A 27,462-nucleotide genomic window follows, 5' to 3' on the forward strand; every position below is an offset into this window, starting at 1 on the left:
CAGTGACACTTCTCACTAGACCAGGTTACTCAGAGCCCAGTCCAGCCTGGCCTTGAACACCTCCAGGGATGCAGAGTGCATAACCTCTCTGGGCAACCTGTTCCATTGCCTCATCACCCTCACAGTAAAGTTTCTTCCTAAACCTATCCTTTCTAAATCTAAACCTATCTTCTTTATGTTTAAAGCCATTATCCCTCATCCTACCACTTGGCCATTAAGACAGAATCTGGCTCTTGTTGTGTCTGTCTGAATTTCCCTTTTATACTAGCCCACAGAGTTTGTGCAAGAATACACAAACTGGATTGCACTGGAGATAAGAGAAACCTAGCACTAGCAGAATAGAGAATTTGATTGAGGGGTAATCCGATTTCCTGATATGCTTAGATTCATGCTTTAAATTACTGGGGTAAAAATTTGTTCACATCTATTGCTGTGGACACATAAGAGAGGAAGATCATTATGATTTAGTCCTTTATGTCTGCAAATGCTAATGTTACCTTAGCACATCTTATATTCAGTTCCCAAGCTAGGACTGTAAAATGTGGTAACACAATTTTGAATAACCTAACAGAGACAGAGATGGATAAAACTGTAAACCATGAGAACCTTGCAAGTCGCTGAAGTGGGACAGTAAAAGAATATAATTCTTTTAAAGTATCTTCATCTCTGAGATCTGCTTAAGACTGCTTGAATATTTAACCATGCAAGAAACTCATTAATGTAGATGCAGCTGGCTGGCAAAACTTCAGTTTGGTGGTTGGTTGCTGTCAGTGGCTCACAGCTCGCTGATGATTCAAAAGTCTAAGTGCAAACTGATCCTCCATTCATTTCACTTTAACAGTAATGCAATGGCTATGTCAATCAGAAGTTACCAGGAATAAAAGCAACAACTGGTACTGAAAAATTCACAACTCCTTAGCCTTAAATGCCTCATTCTGGCCTATTAATTACATTCTATTTGTTTACATATTTTTTGCTTTTTTGGTATGGATAACCAGCATGTATTCAAAACCACAATGTCATTTACACCAAAGAGTCACAGGAATTACTTCACAGCAAATCTGACTATTGCCAGACCACTTTGATAATGTACAGGTAAAGTTTCTTTAAGTAAATTTTACACAGTCAAGGGTCCAGTATGTCTTTTAATCATAATTTTGTGAAGCAAACAGAAAAGCATGAATAGAAAAGCTGTATACCTGACAGAAAGAGATTGAGTACTGAAGAAAAAAAAGCCCTAATTGAATGATTCATGTCCCTGACATGAATCCCTGGATTCATGTGAAGCCATGTGCACTGTAGGATATAGAAGATATCTTTTTTTCCTTACCAGTAAAGTTAAAAGAACGGAAAAAAAAGAAAGTTGAAAAAGTGTATTTGCTTCTAAAGGCTTGTATTTATAACATAAAAAACCAAATACAATCTTAGTTCTATTTTATGAGTGTTTTAGGTAACCTTCATAAAGTCAACATTTTCTCTGTTACAAAAAGCCAATCTCTAAAGTTGAAAGGTCTTTTTCCAATGACTATTCAGTAAAATATGCATGAACAGTCCTTAAGACTGAGGCTGGGACCTCTCCCTTCTTCTCTACAGAGCCTGTACCAACCACAAGGCTGCAGTTGTGCTCCCTCTGATCCTTCTATTCCCTTTCCTTTCCTAAAGTTTATCAACATTAGTGATGAACAGAGGAGACTTCTTTAAGAATGGTGTCTAGACTGAGTGTCTAAATGGAGCTTGTTCAGAAGCCTGATTCCCTTTCGATCCCATGGTGGGACAGCCAACGCCTGCCACCAGAGGTGCACAGAGCAACATAGCATGGACAGAATTCTAAGGCTAGGAATGGCAACTGAGCTAAAGCTTTAGTTATTAATATGGGCACACTTAACCTTGTGGATGTTCTCACATTTACTCTACTTTTAGTCAGCTGCAACTCCTGCTCTGACAAAGATGCTTCTTAGTAGCTCAAAACGATGAGATTTGTGGCACATCTCTTATCCCCACACTTAGGGCACAACTCCTTTTAGCATTTTATGCCAAAACTTGTCACTTATTCCACAGCATGTAATACAGAGTTGGATGTAAGTAGCAGATGCTTGAAACCTAGGTGATGTCATCATTCTCTGTGGCACTCATACACAAATCACTTATTAAAGTCACCATAAAATCATATGAAACCATATTGTTTCATAAGTACAGATCTTTAGTTAATAGTGCATTTAGTCGGAAATAAAATTAAAATAAGAATAAATTTCTTTTGACATAAAATAAAAAGCAAAAAGAGAAACAAAACAAATTTATGAAATATTTTCTTCCCTCCTCTTGCAAAGAGACATCTGAATAACGATGACTTTATTTTAACTTTGCTGTGTAATTGTAACCAAGTAACAAGAATATATGCATAATAACTTTGACCTGGATATTTGAATAGCAGATCAGACAGCTACTGAATTACCTGAAAGTATTACCATATGAAGAGCTTGTGCTTCCTAAATGCTGTCACTCAAAAGGCTTTTGGCATCTCTTCAGAGCCCTTTCATTTATTTCCTTTACACAGGAGTAAACTTAGACGGCTTCATATTTTCATAGAGAAAATAACACCACCATTCAGATTTCAAAGTTTTCCTTGTACTCAAACAAATCATATAGTCAAAATTATATTTGCCTTAGAAAGGAATAACTTGGGTTCATGATTGTCATATGTGCATATAATTTCTTCTATTTTGTTAGCAATTAGCTAAAATTAATTTTATGACAGGTCTGAGGAATTGCAGATGTTATTCAAGTATTTACTAGCATTTTTGTGATTTTATATTTATATTTTATGATTTAGAATTATTTATTAATTTCTTTCATCTCTGAACATTTAATGTAAACAATGACTACCAAGTCTACTCAATTCTTATTGGTTAATTAGACTTTCACATGAGCATTTGGGACAACATAGCTAAATAATCACTGTAAAATCTCAAGTAAACCTCAGTAATTCAAAACATATTTTTTAATTTAAAAACCTTGGACGGGAAGAATCCTTTTGTTTTAGCTGCTATTGAATAAACAAAATATCTAAAAAGGAATTAAGAATTATAGTATCATTCACAAAAACTTGGTGTTTAATTAAAAAAAGCCCCAAAAAATTGTGGAAATTTTTTTTTTAATTGAGTTGTCTCTTAATCCCAATCTCAGCAGGGGGATCCCAGCTATTTCTTGTATCTTTTTTAATGCCTGCATATTTTAGCCTTAGCTAAGGCTAAACCTGCAGTCTGTATGTATGTCCTATCTCCCTTCACCCAGAAATGTTTTAGCTGGGTGATTGTCAAGTGTTAAGCAAATTGGAGAAAAACAGCAAGTCTTAAAGATAATTAAGACCCTTAGAAGTCTCAAGGATGGAGATCTAAATTAATATCCCCAGGGAGAAGAATGTGGATAGGAGATGGCTGGGCTACTCAGCATTCAGGGAGCTGCAGACTAAGCACAGCTCCATTGTTTCCCAGGCAAAGAGAGCAGGTAATAAAGGGAATAGGGAGATCAGGGTTTCAGTTGAAATTGGTGACCTCAGAGTAGAAAGAAAACAGGCTGACTTTATTAGTTCTACCTCCTCAAACATCATGTTTTTACCAGGTGGCAGACTATGCCACTTCTCTATGATCCCAGTTTCATCAGAATCCAAAGAGTTTAGATACAAAAAAACCCCAAACAAACCAAAACTAAGAAAACCCATAAGGATTGAAAGAAGAATGTGCATTATTTTGCAGCAATTTCCTTACAGGAGAGCAACACTCTCTAAGGCTAATGACAGTTTATATTTCTGGAAGTTGATGCATTATGCACATTCAATGGATATTTGAACCTAGTTGCACGGAAATGTCTTCATAAAGGTTCAGAGCTACAGGCTTTCCAAGGGTAAACTTGACTTTAAAAATTCTGTGTTAGAATTCACACTGGATTTTTTTACCAAACTCCTGATAAATAGTTGAGGTTTTAAGAAAAACCAATAAAGTAATCAGAGGTGGACTATGCCCACTCTGACAAAATAGGTTACAATCAAAATGTGTTTAATCCCACTTTGTTCACAGAGGGAATATTTAAATTTATACAATATTTAATCTATTTATCAATGTATGCCTCTCATTTCTTTAATTAAGGCCCTTTACCCTTTGTAAAATATCAAATTTGAAGAAAATATAAAATATGTGCAAAATGCAATAGAGGCAGTGAATTACTGAATCTAGAACCATCTGGTGGATTACACTGAAGCACATGGTTGTATAAAAAAATTTAAACAGGAAAAATAATATTACAAATTTTTTGCATACTTGGTCACTTCTTTCTAATGTGGATGTGGTCAAAATTTAAAAAGCCGCTTTTTTTTTTTTTAATAAAACAGATATGTTGTGTACTGATAAATGGGTATGATTATATCTGATTCTTTCAGGTAACATCCTAACTTCCACAAACATTCTTCACTCTCCTTGTGAGGACAAAGCAGTTGCAGTGGTACCTAAAGACCTTATAATCACCTAATTACCTGCTATTAGTATACCAGTTGGTCTTGCAAGATTTCAAAAAATGTCATCTTCATTTAAAATAATGAGTTGTGAACTGTTTGCCTATACTTGGAATCTGGCACAGAAAGAAGAACAAAGTCAGGATCCTTAATTGTTGGACTGTGTATGGTTCTGTCCTGCCCATTTTAAAAGAAAGCAGCTACATATGCAAAATATCATAGTCTGATCAAACAGCAAGTTATTCCATAAAGCTACTGTAAATTGATAAAACATCCTCTAAAGATATAAAAAATTAATTGACAGAGAAGTTTAAAATGGAAACACAGTTAAAGGAGGTCTTTCTCAAAAGATGAATGCTCTCTCTTATTGCTTCCCATTTGAAATGGTACGCAGCCTTACCATCTTATGTGACCAAACTAAATGTTACAGCGCATGGGTTTGAGTACCACAATGTTACTAGACTGTAAAAAAGCTGTAGCAAGTGTATTCATGCATTTCTTTTTTCTTTTTTTTTTTTGAAGCTGATGATCCCATCCAAGACTGAAGACCTACTTTGGTTCTAAGAGATTCACACAAATCCTCAGAACAACTCCTGATACTGATTTACCTTGTTTACCTGTACCCAAATGCAAACCCCCAAAAGACTAAGTAGCCACGACTCCATCACATAAGTTGATAGAGAAACAAAGAAAGAACATTGATAGAGCACACACATTTATGGAATTCTACTCACTTCTTCCCCTCTTCTTTCTCTTCATTCTCTCCCCTGATTACAAGTCGTCACAGAAATTAGTGACAATTCTAACACATACTTGAGGAACTTATAAATAGCACAACTGTTTCACTCTTTAAACACAGAGAGAGATATAAAAGGTACACCAGCCTTTCCTTTTCCTGAAAATGTTCCATTAATCATAGGGCATTATTTTATTAGGCTGATGCCATAGTGCTCCTATTAATATTTCTTTTGAAGATGCTCTAGTCCTTTAAACAGACATATTTCAAGTACCCATACGGTTAAGGAAAAAAAGGAAAAAAATTAACATTACATATCATATAGTCATAAATGATACATCACTTTTGTCTGAATGGGAGATGATTGCAATACATAGTTAATACTGAATGACAGCTAACTGATTTTCCTGTCCATGTCTTCATTTTAATACATGTAACCAACATTAAATAAATTGTAGCCTTAGATCCTGCACATATATACAACTTCCAAACTGTTCCAAGAAAGGTTAAATATTTTTCTGTCTCTGTTCCTGTATTTTATATTGTTATGTTTTATGATACCATAAATATTCCTGAGCCATGGGTGACTATTTCACTATCAACACATCTGGTTTTAAGACTGAAAATCTCTTAATCTCAAGTGGGGTAAATCTGCTGTGATAGCCTCAAATGACCTGAAAAGTTTTTTCAGTACTAACTATGGGACTTAGCCTTATGGAACTACTAAAATTATGACATCATCTCTGGACTGCCCTGAAGGTATCAGAATTTCTGCAGTGCTGTGATTTCACTCTAGGCATACTTCCCAAACCAGAAAGAATTAAAAGGCCTCTAATTATCTTGCTTAATTCCTACACTTGGGAAACTTTCATCTTGACATATTTGGGGTGTTACATTAAATTTACAGCATTCCAGACCTCTTAACCATGAGGAAGTAACAGCAAGAGAGGAAAAAATCTTTTGTGCTCTCAGGAAATACTTCTCTCTGTAAAGTAGTATTTTGAAAGGCTGGTTTCTATAGTTTGAATAGTTAGCACATGAGAGTGTTCTATAAATGCTTATAAGTCTAGATAAATCAGTGATGCTAAATAACTCAAGTTATTATTCAAAGAAGGGAAAATCCACCCTCCCCAAGCAACACCTGCACATGTGGGTTTTTTTTGAAACTTGGGGAAAATGGAAACCCCTCAGGTGAACACAGCTTTTTGAAACAAGTTTCTTTGCACGAAGGAGCTGCTTTCCCCATGTGGTCACTCACCAATATTTATGAGGGAAGGTCACTTGGAATGCCACCAGCAGATGAAAAACAGGAGGAAAGGAGGGGTTTTCTGTCTTCACTGAGCTGGGTGATTCTGCCAAAGTGATAGCCGACATTGACATTACACAAGGGAAAGGCGTAGTCTCACAGTCCCAGCTCTGCTGCAGAAACAAAACAAAACAAAACCAGTGTATACTTTTCAAATAAGCGTAATGTCAAAACATTAAAAGTCTGATCTCTGGAATATAAATGACACTTTAACCTTGGCTTTGAAATAGCTATCTCAAATCTACTTTAAAAATAAGATTTAAAAAGACCCCTATGGAATAAAATGTTCTTCCATAAAATTAATCAATCACTTTAAGGGCTTAGTGGAAAGAAACGGCCATAAACATCTTATGTGCTCAGCTGGTGGTAGAAGGCAGACAAAAATTATAATTCTGATAAAAATGAGGAAAAGCTGAGATTTGAAGGGAAGACTGCATGCAGAATATATGGCAGGGAATGACAGGAAATTTTATAGGTGAACGTGGCCTACGGAAAACTTAAGGGAAAATTGAAGGATTAATGAGAGGTCCCCATTAATTTTTTTTATTTATTCCATTTTCTTAGCATCTGTGTGAATTTTTACCTATACGTCTTATACGTCCTAAAAGAAAAAACTGTGATGAATAAATAAACAGCTCTAGAAATCTTCAATAGGGTCCTTTACCTTGCAGGGAATATTATCACTGGCTTTTGATACAATTTCTGCTGCAGGGAAAGACTTTCAAAGCTCAGAATGCTGAAGTATTGCCAGGCACTCAAAGACCCCCTGCTGTGCGCGTCAAACTAAGAAATCTCTCTGAACTTGTCGAATTAAAAGTCATCTCTCTCTCTCTGTAACCCCTGCATGAGCTGGGAAGCTCTGTCCTCATTTTTTCAGGCCTTCCATGATAAACAAATGGAGCCTGAAGCATCTTTATTCTTTTCAGGCACATAATTAAAATTCTTTTAAAAATGTAATTGAAGGCAATGAATTTCAAAAGGAGGTTCTAGTTAACAACAAGACTAGAACAGTTTCAGCATGCCATACTACTTTACCATCCAATTTTCTTTCAAAGGTATAAGCAAAACAGCTTGTTATGATTCTGGGTGTATTTTTGTCTTTTTTTTTTTAAATTTTGTTTGTACATCAATAGTTTGCACCAAACCTAAACATCTCAGCAGGATTTATGCTTTCTGGAATGTCAGAAGACTTAATTACTGAAAAAGCAAAGAGAAGTATACTATAAAAATAAGAATAAAGCAAAAGTGATTCTTGGTTTCTCAAAATCATTATTTATATATCCCTAAAATTTAATAATATCCTTATTGAAGCATTTGTATTTTCTTGGCAACCTACTTTTATTAAGTAAATATTCACAACCTTGCAAATTTTTAGAAATCTGATAATGCACAGAATGCTAATTCTCTGTGATGACTATTGCTGTAAAACATTGTAACGACTGGTTACAATACATGTTTGATGTTGCCAAGGAAAGAGCAAGTGCTGATATAATTAATGATCTCAAATGAATATAAAAGGAACAAAAACCATCTCCCTGGATTTGAATCCCAGGGATTATCATACAAAATTAACTTAAAGGAGGCAGGAGACAAGACAGTGTTTCAGAAAGTCATTTCTAAGGTGACTTCCTAGAGAGCTTAAAATCTAAACCAATTTTATTTTTTTAATATCTCTTTTAGAGTGATTTTCAGTACCTCTCTTTGTTGCAAGGAAAAAGATTCAGTTTTTACCTGTTTCATCCATGGTGTGTTTTTAAAACTGGTACTTCTTGCTATAAATGACCATATGAAATGTATTTTTTTAGAGTTTTCCCTAGAGAAACTAGAGATGGAGATGTTTTAAGGAACGTTATTTACAGTTCTTGTAGCATTAAAAAAAAAGTCAAAAAAGGTGTAGCAAGGAAGCACTACTCCCACAACTTCGGGGTAGTACTCTGCCTCTGATAGTTATGATGCCTCTGGGAGACATGAGACAACACAGCAAACAAAGCTGCTTTTCATCCTTGGAGGGCGAAGCACAGTGTGTGTTCTGCATGGGTCAACAGCTGCTCTGACTAGTAGAGAGGTAGAAAAAGGACCAGTCAGCTCAACTGGAAAAGGCAATGACAAAGCAGATCTAACAGGAGCAAACTAGAGGTTTGACTACACCTTCAAGTAATATCTCTTCAAGTCAAATATTATTTCTTTCCTAGTTTTTTTTGGTTTTCTTTTTGTTTTATGCAAAACCTGGGTGCAGTGTAGGCACAGCCCATTCCAGAGGTCATGCTGAACAGGCAACACAGAGAACAGTGGACCAAGGCTGACCCTCTCCTTTTTCTGCAGTTGTCTCACATTACATCAGCAGGTTGGAAACACTCACATTCCCACATGCCTTCATTTCACACCCAGAACATGTAACATTCACAGAGCCCACCCATTATGCCCCAATCTGGAAAGAAATTAATAACAAATAATGATCACATCTTAGATCCAGTAAGACCATATTGGCACAAGAGCAGCATGACCAAAGGCTATTCACTAATTTCTACCAGTGCATTGTTTATATGGCTGCAGTCTTATAATTACAAACAATCAAAAGAATAAGGCAGTCCCTACTATGTCTTGTCCCTACTATGTATTCTTGTTACAAAAAACTGAACTCTTCTTAGCTTTCTCTTTGGAAAACTAGGGAGATTTATGACAGTGTATTTATCATGTTTAATTTTACAGAGTATCTTAATTGCCATGCAATCGACAGAAAGCATAAGAGTAATCATCAAGAAAGATGAATGAACAAAAACCATAAAATAAAAAAATGTAGGCAAATTAGTATTTTCAAACTCCATTTCTGCTGTAAAACTGAATTAATGAAAGCACTGTGATTACAAAAAGGAACTCATTTTCCATCACAATTTTTTCTGTTGAATGCAAAGGACAAAACAACAAAAGAAACAAAAACTGCAACAAAGAGACAGTATCTGATATATAAGGAAAAAAAACCAGTGTGATCGAGCATGAGTATTTAACGTCTGTTTGCAGAATGAGTAAAGGCTCCTTTAAGTTCACTGAGCACTCACTGTGAAGTTTAGGGAAGATCAGTAGCTTAGAAAAAAGTGGCTACTGAAATATGAGTCACATTTAGGAACAAAAGTGATCAAAGTCCACTTGGCTGCTAGAGGGTCTTCAGTTTATTCCACTGCAGTACACATATTGCTTGATTGAAAGGTCTGTGAATATAAGGCACCCAGGTCTATCTACTGTCACAGTGCCTGAAATTGTCATTTGTTATGTCTGAATTCCTTTATTGATTTCTTTTTCCTAAACAGAAACTGAAATAATTTTATAGCACTTGGGAACACAAATGTTTACAATATTTACAGTGCAGTAAATTTAAAATACTAAATACATTCACATTAATTCCTTTTCCCCTCCAAGCTAAAATTATTTTAAAAGCTGTGATAAAATAAAAATTATTCAAACTTTGTTCCCAGTCATATACTGCTACTCTGACAGTGATGTTATACAGACATATCTTACATATCTTGAAGATTCTGGACACCTTTTTCAGTGGAGGAAAAAAATTGCTTTTTACATCATTGCCAAATAAGAGGTTAATGCAAGTAATTTATTTCTTCAAAAGACACTTGTTGCTTATGAACACCTACCTCTTATATGTTATAAAACTAGTATCTAACTTGGGCAGAAAATTATGATACCTATAATAAAGCTCTCCAAGATACAGTTTTGATCCAGTAGCTCAGTGCTGTGTAGACAAAACTGTTGGCAGATGTTGCCCTGATAATTTGGTATGAGGTAGTGCTACATTGGAAGAGGGAGTAAGTGAATGCAAACCTAATTAAGACTTCAACAAGAAGAGCAAGACAGAATATTTCAGCTGTTCTCTCTCTTCTGCAAAACAGCCTGATGTCCATATCCTAAGACAATTTTCCAAATTTTGTAAAAAGTTATCGTGCATCAGAATTTAAAGCTTTTGGAGACTGAAATGCTCCTCTGTTCTATTCCTGTGTCTTGATGCTTTAGATTAATACAGATATGTGGCTTCTTGATGGTACTGTTCAATAATATATTCTGTAATTGCAACAAAACACCTTTATATGATAAATATAAAGCAGAGATTAATGCAAAGCAGCAAGGAATTCCTCAGTGAAATTTGCTATCAAATGAAAAGCTGTATAGATTTAAATAAAAGTCTTAAAAATAAAAGCATAATCTTATAAACATGTTCAATCTCCTACATCAACACTGATTTTAGTCTTCTATATAAGGCAGTAACCCCAGGAAAAAAAAATCAAGAAGTATTTTCCTTTGCTTTTTCTATCCCTCTTGGATATGGGCAATATGACTGCCTCCACAAAAATCTTAAACATTAGACATTATCTGAAGCACTTGAAAATTGAAATTAGCATTTATTTGCATGATGTATGAGTAGATGCTAATGAGGAGAATAGATAAGCACTAAAACAGACCCTAAATTAATTACTTTGCACCTAATCCAGCTACTAGGTTCCAGGTCTTACAAATAAGTTTAGAGTAGGAAAGAAAAAAAGTTACTTATTTTCTGACAATTCTGTTTGTATATAAAATTGCAGTATTGAAAGTAACTATTAATCATATGAAAGAAAACTCTGAGTGAAATCTTTCTGATGACTTTATAGAGGACCTATTAAGCAAGCATTTCTACAGAAGGAGGTGCAAATTATTGAGTACAGAAAGTCTGGTGGTCTTGCTGCCACAAGAGCAAAGACAAAACTGATAACACTTTGCAGAAAAACTTAAGTCTGTGTCAATGTAACTCAATCCTACCATATCTTTATGTATTTAATGCTTTCTTTGGGTTGACATTCTCTTATGAATAATCCTTCCCTATCAGTTGTATAGGGACCCATAATTCCTGCTGCTGTAGTCTGCCTAAGAGCCTGAGAATGAGGTAAGAATGGACTCATTCCATTTTACCTGCAGAAATTTCAAGTCTTTCAAAAAGGTCAGATTAACACAGTTATAAGTCTGACTCATAGTAGCTGAAATCTACACCATTTATATAAATGTTCTTTAAATGTTAAAAGTCAAGAGTAAAAGATTCCTACACATTGAATATTTACACTGCTGTTCGTTCTCACATTTACAATAATGCAAAATGGGAAAAAAAAAACTTACAGAAGGAATATACAAATAGAAAAAATAAGTTTTTATAATTTTTCTCCTTAAAATATATATGCAGTGCTGTTTTTAAAGTGTATTCACAATTGCAGTATCTTTTCCTCTAGATATATTACAGTTTTATAGTCAAGTTTGGAAGTTCTTTGAAACAAATTACTACGGCAGCTTCACCTTTATACAGTTCAAAGTAAGCCACTAATGGCACAGAGTGTATGTCTGTCAAACTTAGTGCTTAAGAACAGAACAGGAAACTGACACAGTTATGACAGGCAAACACTTTATATCAGCAAGAACTTTATGTTGGTTATTGCATAGTTCTTGGTACATACTCATGTAAATAGGACCGCAATAAAAACTGTGAATTCTGAAATACCTTTGCAGACAGAATTAAGACTGGAGAAAACTATGGAGAAAATGGAACACCTTTTAAAATTGTCACATTTTCTACTGCAATCCTAATATTTTTATTGAAAATACATTAGCATAAAGAATTACCAGATGTGTTAAGTTAAAGCACATAATATTTTTCATTTGAATTCAGAAATATGTGTATTTCTTGAGTCACAATTAATAAATAAAATGGATAGCCCATACAGCACTTTCAGTGATTTTTTTTTAAAGCAGTTTGTTGTAAATTCTAATTTTACAGAAGTTAGGCTTCAGTTCCGAAACCCCAGCATTTTCAAGATATTACCTGGAGCTGCTACATTATAACTACTCTAATTTCTTGAAATCCAACCATCATTAAATTAGCAAACAACAGATACTTAGAAACTTCTTCATAAAAAAAAAAAAAAAAACTAAGTTCCAGAGAATTAACAAAGAGTAAAATTCCTAGGTTTTAATTTGAATTCGCTGTATAATGCATTTATACATATGTTTTGTTTTAAGGACTGGAAGTTTAATACTTTAGATGTTTTAAACTGACCAACTAGATGCCTATCTTCTGTAAATTTAGGCTTCTTAACAGTTATTTCTTGTATTGCTTAGGATATTTTTTTTTATTCTAAATGAAACATGTTAAAGAGAATTTCTGGGTTTTTAAATCAATTTTAAATTGTATCCAGGGAATAAACATAGTGCAGAACTATGTATCTGCTCTTAAAATGTTTTAAGCTCATCATATTGTTTAGGGGCTTAGGGGACAGAACAGATTTTAATGTAAATAAACTACTTAGTCACTGCTTAGTCACTAAGTACATAAGACGGGAGGCAGTCTGAGTGGAGTAGTTACAAACACAAGTTGAAATTAATCAGAGATCATGGCAAACACATTTTCTTTTTACAGTATTTCCACAAAAAAAACCTTGCTGAGGTTTACATATGGTAGAGATGCTCACTGGAATTATTTTGGCATTTATTTTGCTTTCATATCAGTTTGCAACTTTGTTTTAGGTATGCATATGCTCAATTATATGACAGCGTATAATTTATTGACACATTATAACTGTAATGTGCTTGTCATAACTTCATGTTATGTTGTATGTGATAATTGGAAACAAACAACATACAGAGTGAGGTTTTAGTCAACACTTTCTTTGTAAGGATTGGAAAGAGTACAGTGATCCACGATGAATGGATGCATATGGAGTCAATGTTCTATAGGACTCACTGCATGTGGGTTTAGCCTGGAGCCTCAGCTCATCTATTTGTCACATGTTATGAGGTTGGCATGCAGCTCTTTTTCAAACTCCACTCCTTCAAATAGTCTTTCATTCTAGAAATTGTACAAAACATGAAATAATTTTCTAAATAAAGCATATTAAATCTAAGTACTATATTGTTATAGACAAGAGTAGGCATATTTGTTTATTTTTATTTTTTTAATGTCAACAGATGTAGTAGGGATCGTGAAACAGAACCATTGACAAGCTCCTTGTTTAAAGATTAATTCAGAAGTATATATCTCCTGTAACTGTAATATATTAAGAAATCTACTATAATTTTGTTTAAGCTTTTGAGATGAATCTATAAAAGAAACAAGACTTCACTAAATATTGTAGTAAAAAAAGATTTAAGGATATGGTAAAAGGAAAAAAAACATACCAGAAGGAGATTTTCATATTTGCCATTTGCCATTTTCTGTGATGGCAATCTGACAGATTCTAAGTGAGCAAAATAGTTTTATTTTTAAACCAGAGATGTGATAGATTTGATATTGGCTCCAGAGAAAGTTAAGTTGAAGATGTGAGTGCAGAGAAGAATTATGATATAGAGAAGAATCGGGCTACATTCTGAAGCAAGATTTCTAGCGGAGCTCCTTAAATAAGGTGGACTTTCTGTAAAACCTTAATGAGTCAGGTAAAATGGAGTGTATCAATGTAGGTCACTTACACAATTTCTATATTTTCAACAGATATAAACCATGAAAGTTCTTTCAGGAACTGCATTATGAGTTAGTCAACTACATTAACAGCACATAACTAAATGAAATGAAATTTAAAAATGCAAAATTCAGAGTCATGCATATATGAACTAAACAACCAGAATGCATGCATTAAGCACTGTGTTTATGAACTGAAAAGGCTGAAAATATTTATTCTGTTTAACCTTCCCAAACATAACATCTGAGAAGGACTATAACCACTATCCATAGTGGTAAACAAAGGCTGTGGAAGAAACTAAGTCCAAGATGTGAAAACAAATGTATATAACTGACAATAAATAGCACGGGTAAAGACCCAGAGGAAATGTTCAAACCACCCAAACTGAGTTGTTCTGGAACATTAATGCATTCTTCAATACTGGAAACTAATCCTGACCAGTGAGATCCATTTATAGAATGTCATTTCCTGAGACAGAAGAAGATTTCTTAAGAAAGAAGAAGAGATCAGAAAAAAATATGTTAAAGACACTCTAAAAAGACTTTTTTCAAATACACCAGACATATATTTTAGGCATCATATCTATTTACAGTATTAGGCATCATAGATGCTCTACATCAGGTTTTATTCCCTTCAAGAGGTTGATTTAGACTGAGATATCAACTATTATTTTTTTGACTATTACACTGTGCTCTTTATAGCTAACAGCATGTTTCTTTTAACATTTGATTTCTTCACTCGGTTCCCTCATTTTACTTAAAACTTCCTGAAGTTTATCTAGATTCTGATTAATTTTTTTTATTTTCATGAAGTTGATTTTGTAAGGGGTGGTGTGGCACGTTCTATGCCAAGAGCAGAAAAAAACCAATGTAATTTTACAGTTTCTTTGTTCTAGGAAGCAATTACTTTGCATTAGGTTACATTCTCCTTTTTTGAGGTTCATAAAGCATTTCAGGGCTATTAGGATAAAATGGCATAAAAGAGGAGAGACTAGCACCCTAAGAAACCTGCTACAGATGGCCCATATTTTCTGATTTTAATTTACCCAAGCCACTATGGCAACCTAAGATTTTGTAAAATATAAAGGTAAACAAACTTTGATAGTAATTAATCTCTATGAACTAGAAAAATCGGGAATATTTTACGTGTTCCAAAATGACAGTAATAAACTATTGCCAAACTACTGTTTGCTCATTTTCCCTCTTCATCTCATTATACTAAACCTTTATATCCACATGAAATTAGAAAAATTATTCAATATTCTGAACTACTGAATCAGAGCTTATGATTAAAGATCTGTACTATTCTGCGCTGTTTCCCCAGTCCAGTTCTTATTATAGGATCTAGAATTGAAATTCCAAGTTTTCTTCGGAGTAGTAATTTAAAAAGAAATTTAAAATCTCAACAGATTGCTGGGTCTTTTTCAGCAGGAATGTATTCTCTCTCCAGTTTACATTCTAGCTGAGTGCAGTAGTTGGGAAAGTTGCAGTTTCCCCACAGTTCATTACCTCACTTCACAAAATTATTTTAGAGTCAGGACTTGGCCTTTGTGTATTCCAGGATACAGCAATGTATCTGTGATTTAGTGACTACTGCCCCGTGTTTCAGTTTACAATATTACTTTGCTGCTTGTCAAACAGAAAATGTGCTCAACTGCATTTTACCAAACTAATAAAAAACAAGGAATATAAAAGCATGTCCAGATGTGCCTGAAAATCTTATGAAAACAGAAGGCAATAGTGTGTCTAACTGCCACAGTCACCTCATCACCCGCATTCACAGCATTAGAAGCATAGAAACTTTAAGGCTGGAAAGGACCTTTATGATCATCAATTCCAACCATCACTACTGTCTACTACTAGACACTACCAGAAACACTACTGTCACCTTCACCATCAAACCATATACTCATGTGCTGCATCCACACTTTCTTTGAACACTTCCAGGGTTGATGACTCCACCACTTCCCTGGGCAGTCTGTTTCAATGCTTTACAACCCTTCCTGTGAAAAAATTATCCTAACACCCAATCCATCTTCCCTGGTGCAACTCAAGTACCTTTTTTCTCATCCTGTCACCTGTTATCTAGGAGAAGACACGGACCCCAACCCCACTAAAACCTCATTTCAGCTAGTTGTAGAGAGCAATAAGGTCTTCCCTGAGCCTCCTTTTCTCCAGGTTAAACACAATTTAGGGCACCTGGCCTTGTTGAATAGCATGCAACTGACTTTGGCCCATTAATCCAGCCTGTCCAGATCCTTTTGTAGAGCACTTCTACCATCCAGCAGATCAAAATTCCCAATCAACTTAGTGCAATTAGTAAGAGGAATAACTGCTATCTCATAGTTAAAGGTTCTCATTTGGCACAGCAATATCCATGGAAGAGGTCAATTTTGTATGATATATGATATAAACTACTGTAAAATTACAAGTTTTGAACAAAACCCCAGGTTACTAGTTTTCAACATCTTCTTTTCTTTTAACTAGCACAAATTTGAAAATTAACATCTCATTATTAAACTAATTATAAAGAGTATTTTAAAGTAGTCTGTGCTGGTTGAAATTTTCTTTCATGAATTACAGATAGCTGAAAGATGGCATCCAGATGGAACACTGTGGATTATTAAAAGAATTTGATTGCAACACAGAATGTTATATTTTTGAAGCACCTTGGGGGCTGCTTACACACAGAAGTCTGAGAACAGTGGTAGTTTTGCACGAGCTTGAGATATTATGTATTTATTTATTTAACCAATAGAAGTACCAGAGACCCCAGTTCAAGTATTACATCCCTTGAATGTCACAATACCGGAAATAAAAAAAGGATGTAGACCATTTAATGCTAGAACTGTAACATTCTAATGGTGGTTTTTTCTTTGGTTCTTCCATTCTAGCTACTAAATTTATCTGATATTCCTGTCTCCTTTTTCACGGCTGACGTTGAAATGTCTTTCTGTGCAGTACTGCAGCAAGAAAGTTCTCCTCAAAGTAGTAAAAACTGTTTGGTTTTTATGGTGAAAGAAAGAAAATTGGAAAAAAATATAACAGAATGAGATTGCCAGATAGTCACATATGTCAGCAAAATATATCTAATCACCACAGTTCTGATTTTGGAGGTAGAAAAGTACTATCTACAAACTGAGACATACATCTATGTTATCAGTATCTCCTTTTGCTAAAGTTTTAGAATGTACTTTGAAGAAAAAGAAATAACTCTATGATGTGTGTGCATATCATTAAAATACTTCCGGTCAGAGAATTCAGAGCTGAATCCAACCTTAATGAAAACTAGAATTTTTAAGACTGTTTTACAGAATTGTATTCTGTATCTGTACGTAGACAGTTAAGGCCCAAAACATTCCAGTGTTTCAATCTGTCTCATTGATAATTTGTTTTAATTTTTGCTTTTCCTCACAGCTTGACTATACATCACATCCCTCAACCAAAGAGGAAACTGGCACAGTGTACTATTTCAACTTAGTGCCTTGGCTATACACAAGCAAGGTAGTGTTAAGACCAAATTACAGAAAAAAATGCTGAAAATACAAAAAGGTCTCTATGATTTATAACACAGAGACCATTGCATTCAATTCCATACCATACATGCAGTCGAATTTCTCTGTGACTAATTCATATGTACATCTCTATAATCAGAAAAATACTGGAGATTTATATTAACATTCTTAATTTTATACAATTTCTTTAACAAATTTTTCTTTTTATATATTACATAATAGCCCTGAAAATTGATTCCTCATTTTAATAAAATGATATATGCATAGAGGCTTGGTAATATTATGTCTTTCTTAATTCAATGAAAGGTGCTTACATATGCTGAATCAGGACAATGCAATCCAACACAAAATGAAATCTTCATATTTTGAAGACAATATAAACGGGATACAGACCAAGAATTATTTGCACAAACATTTTAAATAATTCTGTCAAATAATTAGTGCTCTCACCATAATTCGTATCCTTTACAACATGCTGTAAATATTGATGATGAAATTAAGAAAGATTCCTAAATTCTTCAGCCAGCTACACACACAGCTTGATCACTATCTCTTGTATGGAAAAGAACCACAAACTGTATTCTCTAGTGTATTCAGAAGATGAGAACTTTCAAGCTATTTCTTGAGGTTTAATTTGTAAAAGTAGTGGTGGAACACACACCTTTAATGTACAATAGATTTACAGAGAAAGACTTTTTATGGCTTCATAGGGTGTTCAAAGAATAGAACTCACAGTTTATTCAATGAGATCAGTTATGAATTCTAGCCAAGTGCAAAACCATTTGTAACCATATGTTACCACATGAGGTATCAGTCTTTCCCTCTTGCTGATGAACTCAGATTGAAAAAAACAATTTTTTTTCCTATAAATAGGAACTTATTTAAGATATAGGCAAACTTGTGCCTAATAATTTTCTATTAAATGGCTATCCAAATTATCAGACAACTATTAAAAAATACTCTGTGTGTCTACCATGTGGTACATACCTCCTAAGAGCAACACACACCAACATATATCTTAAATACATGACATTCTCCTTCATACATAACCTTCTGACTGCTGTAATTCCTTATAATATATCACATCTGCCAGTTTTCTTTGGATTTCTAACTTATCCAACTTACTCTTCTTACTACAGCCTGTGAGGTTTTGAGTACTCACAGCTAGAGAGAAAGCTGTGAGATGCACGTCAAAACCCATGAACAGCAACTCAGGAGCAGTTTCTGCTGAACTGTACAGCTGCACCGAAAACACATGTACTCTTAAGCTACTGTGCTTATTAAGATAAATACAGCCAGAAATGAAACCACTCTAATAACTTTTACCTCAAATTTTATATGTATGTACATATATAAATTAGTAGTAGTACTTTAATTTGCTCTGACTGCAATTTGTTATATACGTTCCTAAATATTACAGAACTACAGAATGAACTAGGTTGGAAAAGACCTTTGAGATCATCAAGTCTAATCTATTATTATTTCAAATTGTAAATACAAGTAAGTTTCTAACAGCAATTATATTAATTTCTAAATAAATAATTGGATTTAAAACTATCATGATGTACAGGAAATGTGAGACATTGTTCTGAAAAGCTTTCGAAGACCCAGGGATGAAGTTAACTTCAACTGATAAAGCATGGTATTAGACGTGTTCTTCTGAGATGATATCAAGTTTCAAAGCCAGCACTATTAAAAAAATAAAGGATGGCTGTTTTACAAGTAGGTGAGAAACAGTCCTTTGTATGTTAAATTTGAATTTCTAAAGGTCATCACAAAAAACATTTAACAACCAACTTACATACTCATATATGGATACAAATACAAAAAAAAAAGCATGCATATTTATGAAAGTAAAATGCCAATAACTCTTTTGAATATAACTGTGTATTCAATTTTCTACATGAACTTTGAGTGTTCCATCCATAAATACTGAAGGGACTGTGCATATGTATGGTAGTCCTGATGTACAATTGAGGGACAGAGACGTGTCTTTTTTCTTTAGATCTAAATCCACTTGGAAACTCCAAATCTATTCTGGTTGTCCAAAAGTTTCCCTTTGAAGCCTTTTTTTTTTTCACCAGAGTATGGTTTACAAAACAAAATCTTTCACAGGAAATCATTATTTAGAGTGATTTATTTCAATCTTGATTAGATGTGAACACAACCAAGGTGAAATACTTTGCAAAGTAACTGAACCAAAACAGCGTAGGTCTGATTGGGCAAGAATTGAGACTGGCAACAAAGGGAACTTGTGGCTGATGTCTATTACAGGCCACTAGATAAGGATGATTATTGATGAAACCTTCCTGCTCCAGCTGCAGGACGCATCATGCTCGAAGGCTCTCTTCCTACTGGGGGACTTCAACCACCTCAACATCTGGAAAAGTAGCACAGCTATCTGTAGTGGGCTGGAGAGCAGCCCTGCTGAGAAGGACTCGAGGGTGCTGGTGGATGAAAAGCTGTGCATGAGCCAGCAGACTGCACCTGCACTTTCAGAAAGCCAGTCATATCCTGGGCCACATCAAAAGGAGCGTGACCCGCTGGTTAAGGGAAGTAATTGTGCCCCTCTGCTCTCTGTGACAACATATGGAACGCTGCATCCAGCTCTGAACTCCCCAGTACCAAAAGCAGATCCAGAGGAAGACCACAAAAATGATCCAAGGGAAAGGGCACTTCTCCTAAGAGGACAGGCTGCGGTAATTGGGGATGTTCAGCCTGGAGAAAAGAAGCCTTCTGGGAGCCTCATGGGAATCTTCCAGTATGCAAACTGGGCTTACAGGAGAGATGGAGAATAAGCCTTTTTAACAAGGGCTTGTAATGAGAGGGACGAGGAGGAAATGGCTTTAAACTGTAAAAGGGCAGATTAAGATTCAATACTAGAAAGAAATTCTTTCCTGTGAGGGTGGTGACACACTGGAACAAGATACCCAGAGAGGTGCTAGATGCCCATCCCTAGAAGTGCTTAAGGCCAGGTTGCTGGGCTTTGAGCAACCAAATCTAGCTGAAATGTCCCTGCTTGTTTTAGGGGGGTTAGACTAAATTACTTTTAAAACTCCCTTCCAACCCAAACTACTTCTATGATTCTATGATGTCATGATGACTTTTGAGTTAGTTTTCATGGCCTCAGGCACTACCATAGACTATTTCCAACCCTGATGCCATATACTCCCTTTAACAGAAATGCATCTGACAGACTGTTGGCCACGACTCATAAGTCTGGAAATTCTAGGTTGGGAGTCTTCTCGATGGCTATCTAGAAATGAATGTGTGATATGTCATGGGGAAAGTCATCTAGCAAAACTTAACTAATTGCCTTATCTAACACAAATATTAAGGAATTTTAAACAAACTTAGGGGCTCACACATGCAAAACAACCAAAATCTTTATCTCACAAAACATTAGACTACAAATGAATTAGACCTATTGATAGAAAAACAGTTAGCAGTGAATTTGGAAGTGGATTCAGACACCTAGTGGAAGGAGGCATGGAGCTATCAACACATACTTACCTGTTTCCATACTATTCTATAGGTATACATAATTGATCAAACACAATATTGTGCAAGACAGAGCTTTGATCTGGTCTCAGTACTGTAAGTTTTTCACGTGTTTATGCTGTACATCTCAGTTTTTCCTATAGCTAAACTGCAAAGATACATCAGGGGAGATACAGTCCTACTGCTATCCTGACAGAACGTAAGTACATTTTTTACCAAATTGCTCTCTATTTTCAGATGTAGCATTTGAAACATCAGATTTGTCCAAAACTGCATTCTCAGAATTCAATTTTTCCATGACTTCAAAAATCAAATAATTCAGTGAAAAGTTTCCAATTGCAAGAGAGAAAGGGATATGGTGAAAATTATACCTTAACATATCTCATTTTATCATTTCAGGCAGCTAATTGTAAACCAATCTGCATCAGTATATATTTTACCATGTAAAACTTCATCAAATATTAAGTCTAAAAGGTGGTAGATTAGATTTTTTTTATTGTTAAGAGGAATCTTATGATTTATTAACCCTTGTTACTTTTTCCTCTACCTAAAAATATATTAATTATAAAAGAAAAGCTCACATTTGATTTCAAACCGCCAGACTAAGCTCAATTTTGAATTGATACGTCACCTAAGGATACACAGTACTAAAGACTAATTAAAAACAGCAGAAAATTATATTCCAATGTTGTTAGACCAACTGCAATTAATTCACAAGTGTTTGTGACAAATAAGCAAAAATACTGATATGTTTGTTTCACAGAAAAAAAGGAAATAATTTGGAAGAATTTTCAGAGTGACAATAATCAATATATATCACATGTAATAATTTTTGGCTCCATCATGGTCACATTTCAAAACATTTAAGACATTAAACATATATTTATTGCTTTTTATAAACATTAATGTTTTCCTTAGGTCTTTTGAAAATATTCTACATACACTACTTCAAATGAATTATTTTAAATTTCTTAAAACGACTTGTTAGCTCTGAAGATTACAGAAATATCTAACTATTTAATTGATGAAATAATTTCTTTAGTCATCATAAATGAATCAGAAAGAGCACAATACCTCATTCATTAAGAAATTTATTCTGTTATTTATTTTTTGTTTGGTATTATTATTGAACTGTCTCTTCCTGGAAAATGGCATAATACAGCACTAACTCTTCACCTAATTTTTTTTTTCTTTTAAGTCTTTTAAGTCTGCCTCTGATGTAAAGCTATTGATGTGCATCCTACAATCCTGTTGATAACCCGTGTAGCACCTCATTAGGCCACACCATTTCTTGACTCCCAAGAAGAGTGACATAAAGAGGATATACTGTTGTACAGTGCCTCTCTGAATAAGACCTTTAGTGTGAAATAAAAAAAAATATTTTTCAAACTTGCCAAGTATTTGAAGGCACTGGTATGAATGAAAACACAAATGTACAGCACCTTAAGGGATTGTGGATCAAAACCCTCTTGGGGTTTGCCCTGAAGTTCTATTACCAGCCATCTCTTTTAGTTGATCTTTTCAAATATTGGAAGAATTTTTTCAACTATCTAAAAAAATCCTGCCTTCAAAAGATCTGTAAAGACAATGTTATGTCTTCAAGTAATGAAAGAAGTTTGAAATGGTTTCATCTAATAGAATGGGTACATTTTTGTAACATTTTATGAAAAAGTCTATAACACATTCCTGGTGAGAACTCTTATAATCTTTGCTATGTACAAGATTCATAAATATCAATGCTCACATTTACAGGGACAATGTCATCACAATATCTTTAGGTGAAACTTATTTTTTAGCTGAAAGTGCTTTATAGCTAAAATAACAAAAAATAATCCACTTTACCTACAAATGTGTATGTGGCTATGAACAGAGTGAAAGCAGAGATGTAACGAGTGAAAAAGAATTCAATAAAATTCAGAACTAGTTAGTTTCACAAGAAAAGAGGTGCCAGGATGATTAACTTGTTTTGTTCATTTAGTACTGGGAATATATACAATAAGACCTTACTTGAAAATGTTTACTCAATCAAAACCATCATTAGACTACTCTTCCTGGGCAGCATGCAGAGTAAACTAATGCATGCACAGTCTCCAGGTGTTGATTGGACATCTCAGTTTAAAATGGAAGTAACACAAACATGCTTACATCAAACTACCCCCTTTATACTCTAGAACTAATGAATTCCAGAGGGACAGAGAAATACAGAAAATTTAGGATCCATTGAAAAATACAGGCTGAAGAACAAAGAAATGGGCACAAAATAGGAGATACCAGAGTTATAAATTTTGGATTTTGTATCAGGCTGCAACGATGAACTTTCCCAAACATTTGCTCTAAGTACAAATTTAAAATAAATTTTATAGGACACTGTTTCCAAATAAAGACTCAGGTTTACTACTCCAGCTATTAGCTCAATATTCCTTAATGCTGGACAAATTCATAGTTGTGGCTGGCAGAAACTTTTAATAACACAGAAATCAAAATCATATTTTGTTTGGTGAAGGAAGGAAGATGTTAGTAAGGACAAAGGTCATTTGATTCCTATCTAGCTATAACACTGAGAACAAAATATTTCTGTCTTTGACAAGATAACCTCAATCTGCATAGAGGTGGGTTTCTTCCTATGCTGCTATTCCTATGCCAAGTCCTGCACTTGGGTCAGACAAACCCCACACGGCCCTACAGGTGCGGGGAGAGTGGTTGGAAATGATCCAGTGCAGAAAGACCTGGTGCTGCAGCTTGGCAGCAGCTGAACACGAGCCAGCAGTGTGTCCAAGCGGCCAAGAGGGCCAATGGCATCCTGGCTTGTATCAGAACAAGCGTGGTCAGCAGGACCGGGGAAGTGATTCTTCTGCCAACATGGGTGACACCACACCTCAACTGCTGTGCCCAGTTCTGAGCCCCTAATTCAGGAAGGACATTGGGGTGATGGAGCAGCTCTAGAGAAGGGAAACAAGGCTGTTTAATGGTCTGGAGCACAATGCTTATCAGGAGTGGGTGAGGGAGCTGGGGTTGTTTAGCCCGCAGAACAGAAGGCTTGCAGGGAACCCTATGCTCCCTACAGTTACCTGAAAGGAGGTTGTAGTGATGAGGATGTCAGTCTTTTCTACCAGGTAACAAGAAGACAGGATGAGTGGAAATGGTCTCAGTTTGCATCAGTGGAGGATTAGAACAGATAAAAGGAAAAAATTATTTACTGGAAGGGTGATTAAGCATTGGAACAGGATGTCCAGGCAAGTGATAGAATCACCATTCCTGCAAGTCTTCAAAATATTGTAGACTTGGAAATCTGCTTTAATGATAAAGATAGCAGAGCGAAGTTAATTTTGGACTTGATGATATTAAAGGCTTTTTTCAACCTAAACTATTCTCTGATTCTATTTAGCTGTCAGGAGAATACTTCATACTATTTTGATCTGACATTTTGCTCTGAAAATAAAGAAATTTGTTTTAAAAAACATATTTATGATTCCACCCCCACTGACATCCCTCAGAGAATGAAAGTTTAGGCATGTGTATTTGAAATATTGACCACAGTCCTATTACATTTACAGCTCCATTTGCTAATTGCTTAATAGGTCACTATATTTCTTAGTTTAACAGACAGGAAGGTTAAAGAGCATCAGAAAGGTAAGGTGAAAAAAAATTCACACTGTAACCTTTATTTCTGACAGTTTTCAAACAGCAACTGAACATTTGAAATTATTCCGATTAACATGATTTACAGACAAAGTTGGAGCATGTAAAAACTCCGGTAACCCTTCTAAACACCTTAAAATTTCAAAAATCTAAACCAGATCCCTACTGATGAAAATGTGTAACTGTGATTACTGTCAGCTCATGAAATTAACAGAGAAAACCACTGTGTGCCTGGAAATCTGTAGCTAAGGTTCTCATCCTTTTTTAGGATACAGAACACAGTCGAATCCTAGCTTTGTGGGCAGAATAGTAATGTCTTTTCTATGACTCAACAGAGAAGCTAAAAGTCAAATATGTTTTGCATTAAGTAGTTTTTATCTACAGTCAGGATCTTTCATGGGAAATGCAATGTCCCCAGTGAACACAAAAGGTTTTCTAAGTTTTAATCTGATTACTTCTTGGTCTTAACCTTTATGCTTTTCTATCTTCATCTCTAATATCTGCACACAATCTATTTAGTTTGTCAAATTCTTCTTTTCCAAATGGGACATGTATCCAGCATTTTAGTACTGACTTATGTATCATGAAAATTTGCATGTTTTTGCTGTTAATATCGGGACAATATCTGTATAACATCTGTAGGTACTGGACAGTTTTTAAATTTTGTTATTTGGATATCACAGAATCTAATTTTTAAATGCAGGCTGTGCCATGACTACCAATGGCTTTTAACACTGTACCATTACAGCATTAACATTACTGTAATGAATATTTAAGAAATGAAAATTTTCTTCTTCACTATCTGAATGGTAGATCAGTTGTCATAGTGGCATCTGAAAATTTTCCTTGTACATTAGAACTCAAATTTTTATTCTATTTTTAACATATAATTCTCACATGAACACAGAAAAGTCTGAATCGAGGCTCAGTTTATCCAGATTTCCACATGAGACAGTGGATATTAATTGATGCACATAGAAGTATTTGTAATGCCTTTTTTCCCTGGTATGCCTTTCAAGCTTCTGCCCGTCCCTAGCACACACATTTCTAAGATAGAAATCAGACTAATCCCTTTCTAAAGTCATCTGTGGTTCTGGTCTCTATGACATCAGCAGGCAATGTGTGACAATTTAATTATGTCATAACATTTTAACCACAGTTAAAATATTGCTATTTCTTTGGCTTAAAATTTAATTTGCTTCGTTACCTGCCAGCCCCTTTTGAAAAAAATGTATACAAAGAATTTCAGAGTGTGGACTTGTTTACTAAAAGGATACACTCATGTTGTGCATGGCACAATTTAGACTAACCTTTTCCTCTTCTAACCTTACCCTTGCATGGTTACTGTCATGGATGACCTATGGAATGGAAATTTAAAACAAAAATTTAAACAGAATTAGAAATCATTAGAAGTGGTTTAACAAGGGTACCAGAAATCAGGAAGAACCACAGATGAAGAAGTGAATCAGCCATGTCTGTGCTGGAGCTAAACAGCACTGCCACCACCCTGAGGCCTTCTCTGAACAGGACTGAGTGTGTGTGCTCTTGGAAAGGGGTAAGGGGCACTAACAATATACCCATATACCCCGATGACCAACACAGGATTATTCCTGCATCTGTGCTGGCTCTGACAGTGAATATGGCTAAAGAACCAATCTTCATTTCTTCAATATAATCTTTGTAACTGTTCTTTAACATCTTGAGAAATAATGACTACACTGGCTCCTGTAAGACTCATAGAATAAGCAACACTATATAGTGCACACAGGTATAAAAACATTTACTTCTCGTGTGAAACACTATGCAAAGAAAATGAAAACTCTAAATGCTGACTTGCTAACCACAACAAACTGCTATAAAATCACTCTCTGGACTGAAAAAGAAGCTTAGAATTAAACTGAATAGTCAAAGAAATTTGGATAGGAACTTTTCTAGAAAGGAGCATCCCTGTACTTTAGAGAAACTTAATTAAAATGAGCAGAGATAACAAATCCTATCTATTTACAGTTGTCTATAGTATACAGAATCTCCTCTGAGAAGGCAGACTTTAGTATGCCTCATGTCTCAAAAAGCAATTTCTCATTTAATTTTCTATCTTTTGCTTTCATTTCAGTACTTGATGCATAAAAAGTAGAGAAATGGGCAAGCACACTTCTAAGGGAGAAGTGTTTCCTACAAGGAGCACTCACTGATCGCTGCTCCTCATAGTCTGCCACTACAGGGAATTATCTAGCTCCACCAGCTAGATAATTCTTTTCACCAAACTTAAAAAAGCTGGCTGCCTCAACCTCATTTCCCAAGTCATCTTCCTGTAGCTCCTCACTGGCCTTATGGAAATAATGAAATGTCTGAGACCATCTTTTTCACTTCTTTTGAGATAAATATGATGCCCTGAGCCTAAAGCTGACAACACTGGTATTTTAAAATTTTGCATGAAATGCAGCATTAAGACGTTGATGAGATTTCTAGGAAACTCAACTTTAAAACTGTCCCCTTGGAGATCCTTCCAAGAAGGAAAAATAACTGCAAATTGGAGGCAAAATCTTCCTGTATCATCACTTTCTTTACATGGGATGTTTCCTTAGTCACTTCTGAAAAAGAGCAGCCCAGGAAGAACAGCTGTGATTTCTTTATGTTACCGCTCGCTCAGAATATTAAAGTCAGACATATTTCATCACTTCATAAATTGTCAATGACTTAGCTTTTCTTCCTCTTGACCTTCTAATTCCCTTTATGCTGTCTCATATCATCTCCTCTCTCATCTCACCAGATTTAACAAAG

At 35.0% G+C, this 27,462-nt stretch overlaps 1 protein-coding gene across 16 annotated transcripts in view; it reads right to left on the reverse strand.

The window, feature by feature from the left end:
- The window catches only part of TENM3 (teneurin transmembrane protein 3), a 1,290,863-nt gene that overhangs the window by 791,148 nt on the left and 472,253 nt on the right, over positions 1-27,462 (reverse strand). For 15 of the 16 annotated variants that reach the window (XM_054295906.1, XM_054295901.1, XM_054295905.1 and 12 more), the window contains exon 6: positions 6,499-6,659. The gene's annotated coding sequence lies outside the window, so the exon portion shown is untranslated. The remainder of the gene's footprint in view (positions 1-6,498; positions 6,660-27,462) is intronic. The other variant, XM_054295903.1, reaches the window with a different exon arrangement.

Source organism: Melozone crissalis, unplaced genomic scaffold, assembly GCF_028551555.1.
Source record: "Melozone crissalis strain CALT ecotype California unplaced genomic scaffold, PUWL_Pcris_2 ptg000006l_1, whole genome shotgun sequence".
Classification (NCBI taxonomy): Eukaryota; Metazoa; Chordata; class Aves; order Passeriformes; family Passerellidae; genus Melozone; species Melozone crissalis.